General features: G+C 40.1%; 1 non-coding gene across 1 annotated transcript; it reads right to left on the bottom strand.

Annotated features, from left to right (window-relative positions):
• Positions 1–930: 930 nt before the first annotated feature.
• Positions 931–1,038, bottom strand: LOC112738548 (small nucleolar RNA R71). Its single transcript, XR_003169503.1, has one exon. It is a non-coding gene; the product is annotated as a small nucleolar RNA R71 (small nucleolar RNA).
• Between the last annotated feature and the right edge of the window lie 3,159 nt (positions 1,039–4,197).

Here is a 4,197-nt window from a genome sequence, read left to right as displayed (position 1 = left end):
TACCTAACTAACTCTCTCTCTCTAATTTTCGAAAATATCTTCCCTTTTTTTCAAAAATTTCTTTTTAATTAACTAATTATTCTTATTTTTTATTTTTGATTTTAAAAATTTTCGAAAATTACTAACATTTTTCAAAAACCATTTTCGAAAATCACTAACTCTTTTTCAAAAAAAAAATATTTTCGAAAATTCTCCCTCTCCCATCTCATTCTATTTATTCATTCATATCCTAACATCTCATCTCACATATCTAGCCTCCTCACAGTTGTGTTTCTTCCATTATATTACATTCTTTGTCTCCCCCTCTTCTTCTACTCACACAGGGATCCCTATACTGTGGTATAAAGGATCTCTATTATTATTATTATTATTTTTCTGTGCCTTCTTCTTTGTCATATGAGCAGGAGCAAGGATAAGAACATTCTTGTGGAAACAGATCCAGAACTTGAAAGGACTTTGAAAAAAAAATTAAGAGAAGCTAAAATATAACAATCCAGAGATAACCTTTCAGAAATTTTCGAACAGGAAGAGGAGATGGCTGCCGAAAATAATAATAATGTAAGGAAGATGCTTGGTGACTTTACTGCACCTAATTCTAACTTACATGGAAGAAGCATCTCCATCCCTGCCATTGGAGCAAACCACTTTGAGCTGAAACCTCAATTAGTTTCTCTGATGCAGCTGAACTGCAAGTTTCATGGACTTCCATCTGAAGATCCTTTTCAGTTCTTAACTGAATTCTTGCAGATATGTGATACTGTTAAGACTAATGGAGTAGATCCTGAAGTCTACAGGCTCATGCTTTTCCCTTTTGCTGTAAGAGACAGAGCTAGATTATGGTTGGATTCTCAACCCAAAGACAGCCTGAACTCTTGGGATAAGCTGGTCACGGCTTTCTTAGCCAAGTACTTTCCTCCTCAAAAGCTGAGCAAGCTTAGAGCTGATGTTCAAACCTTCAAACAGAAAGAAGGTGAATCCCTCTATGAAGCTTGGGAAAGATACAAACAGTTGACCAAAAAGTGTCCTTCTGACATGCTTTCAGAATGGACCATCCTGGATATATTCTATGATGGTTTATCTGAGTTATCAAAGATATCACTAGACACTTCTGCAGGTGGATCCATTCACCTAAAGAAAACGCCTGCAGAAGCTCAAGAACTCATTGACATGGTTGATAATAACCAGTTCATGTACACTTCTGAAAGGAATCCTGTGAACAATGGGACGCCTATAAAGAAGGGAGTTCTTGAAGTTGATACTCTGAATGCCATATTGGCTCAGAATAAAATATTGACTCAGCAAGTCAATATGATCTCTCATAGTCTGCATGGAATGCATGCTGCATCCAACAGTACTCAAGAGGCTTCTTATGCAGAAGAAGCTTATGATCCTGAAAACCTGCAATAGCAGAGGTAAATTACTTAGGTGAACCTTATGGAAACACCTATAACTCATCATGGAGAAATCATCCAAATTTCTCATGGAAGGATCAAAAGCCTCAACAAGGCTTTAATAATGGTGGAAGAAACAGGTTTAACAATAATAAACCTTTTCCATCATCCACTCAGCAACAGACAGAGAATTCTGAACAAAATACTTCTAATTTAGCAAACTTAGTCTCTGATCTATCTAAGGCCACTGTGAGTTTCATGAATGAAACAAGGTCTTCCATTAGGAATTTGGAAGCACAAGTGGGCCAGCTGAGTAAAAGGATCACTGAAATCCCTCCCAGTACTCTCCCAAGCAATACAGAAGATAATCCAAAAGGAGAGTGCAAGGCCATTGACATAAGCAAAATGGCCGAACCCAATGAGGGAGGAGAGGACGTGAATCCCAGTGAGGAAGACCTCTTCGGACGTCCAGTGATCAATAAGGAGCTTCCCTCTGAGGAACCAAAGGACTCTGAGGCTCATCTAGAGACCATAGAGATTCCATTGAACCTCCTTATGCCCTTCATGAGCTCTGATGAGTATTCCTCTTCTGAAGAGAATGAGGATGTTACTGAAGAGCAAACTGCCAAGTTTCTTGGTGCAATCATGAAGCTGAATGCCAAATTATTTGGCATTGATACTTGGGAAGTTGAACTCCCTTGTTCATCAATGAACTAAGTGATCTGGATCAACTGACATTGCCTCAGAAGAGATAGGATCTTGGAAAGTTCATAATACCCTGTACCATAGGCACCATGATCTTTAAGGCTCTGTGTGACCTTGGTTCAGGAATAAACTTCATGCCCCTCTCTGTAATAGAGAAACTGGGAATCTATGGGGTGCAAGCTGCTAAAATCTCATTAGAGATGGCAGACAGTTCAAGAAAATAGGCTTATGGACAAGTAGAGGACGTGTTAGTGAAGGTTGAAGGCCTTTACATCCCTGCTGATTTCATAGTCCTGGATACTGGAAAGGAAGAGGATGAATCCATCATCCTAGGAAGACTTTTCCTGGCCACAGCAAGAGCTATGATTGATGTTGACAGAGGTGAAATAGTCCTTCAATGGAATGAGGACTCCCTGGTGTTTAAAACTCAAGGATCTCCCTCTGCAACCATGGAGAGGAAGCAGAAAAAGCTTCTCTCAAAGCAGAGTCAAACAAAGCCCCCACAGTCAAACTCTAAGATTGGTGTTGAACTCCCATATCCAAACTCTAAGTTTGGTGTTGGAGAGTCTCAACAAAGCTCTGCACATCTGTGAGGCTCCATGAGAGCCCACTGTCAAGCTACTGACATTAAAGAAGCGCTTGTTGGGAGGCAACCCAATTTTTATCTAACTATATTTTTCTTAGTTATATGTCTTTATAGGTTCATGATCATGTGGAGTCACAAAATAAATATAAAAATTGAAAACGGAATCAAAAACAGTAGAAGAAAAATCACACCCTGGAGGAAGCATCTGCCTGGCGTTCAACGCCAGAACAGAGCATGGTTCTGGCGCTGAACGCCCAAAATGGGCAACATCCTGGCGCTGAACGCCCAGAACAAGCATGGTTCTGGCGTTCAACGCCAGAAATGGCAACAAATGGGCGTTGAACGCCCAAAATGGGCACCAACCTGGCACTGAACGCCCAGAGTTGAGTGCAAGGGCATTTTGCATGCCTAAATTGGTGCAGGGATGTAAATGCCTTGACACCTCAAGATCTGTGGACCCCACAGGATCATCTCAGGATCTGTGGACCCACAGGATCATCTCAGGATCTGTGAATCTCACAGGATCCCCACCCACCTCACCCTCTGTCTCTCCATTCATGACCATGCCTTCTGTTTTCCATCCACCACTCACATCCATACACACATCCCACCATCTCCTCCATATCTTCTTCTTCTTCTATTCCTTCTTCTTTTGCTCCAGGGCGAGCAACATTCTAAGTTTGGTGTGGTAAAAGCATAAGCTTTTTTGTTTTTCCATTACCATTGATGGCACCTAAACCTCTAAAAGAGGGGAAGGGAAGACAAAGGCTTCCACCTCCGAGTCATGGGAGATGGAAAGATTCATCTCAAGGGTCTATAGCTCAGTGGTAGAACATGTGGCTGCAAATCAAGAAATCCCTGAGATACCTCAGGGGATGCACTTCCCCCCACATAAATATCAGGAGCAAATCAACACCTTCCTAGGAGAATTAAGTTCCAACATAGGACAATTAAGGGTGGAACATCAAGAGCACTCCATCATCCTTCATGAAATTAGAGAAGATCAAAAAGCAATGAGGGAGGAGCAACAAAGACAAGGAAGAGACATAGAAGAGCTCAAGGACATCATTGGTTCCTCAAGAAGGAAACGCCACCATTACTAAGGTGGATTCATTCCTTGCTCTTATTTCTTCTGTTTTTCGTTTTCTATGTTATGTGCTTATCTATGTTTGTGTCTTCATTACATGATCATTAGAAGTTAGTAACTATGTCTTAAAAGTTATGAATGTCCTATGAATCCATCACCTCTCTTAAAATAAAAACTGTTTTAATTCAAAAGAACAAGAAGTACATGAGTTTTGAATTTATCCTTGAACTTAGCTTAATTATATTGATGTGGTGACAATGCTTCTTGTTTTCTGAATGTATGCTTGAACAGTGCATATGTCTTTTGAAGTTGTTGTTTAAGAATGTTAAATATGTTGGCTCTTGAAAGAATGATGACTAGGAGACATGTTATTTGATAATCTGAAAAATCATAAAAATGATTCTTGAAGCAAGAAAAAGCAGCAAAGA

The sequence above is a fragment of the Arachis hypogaea genome, chromosome 13, assembly GCF_003086295.3.
Source record: "Arachis hypogaea cultivar Tifrunner chromosome 13, arahy.Tifrunner.gnm2.J5K5, whole genome shotgun sequence".
NCBI lineage: Eukaryota > Viridiplantae > Streptophyta > Magnoliopsida > Fabales > Fabaceae > Arachis > Arachis hypogaea.
Note: the sequence above shows the minus strand (reverse complement) of the source record. Positions and strands in the feature narration are given on the sequence as shown.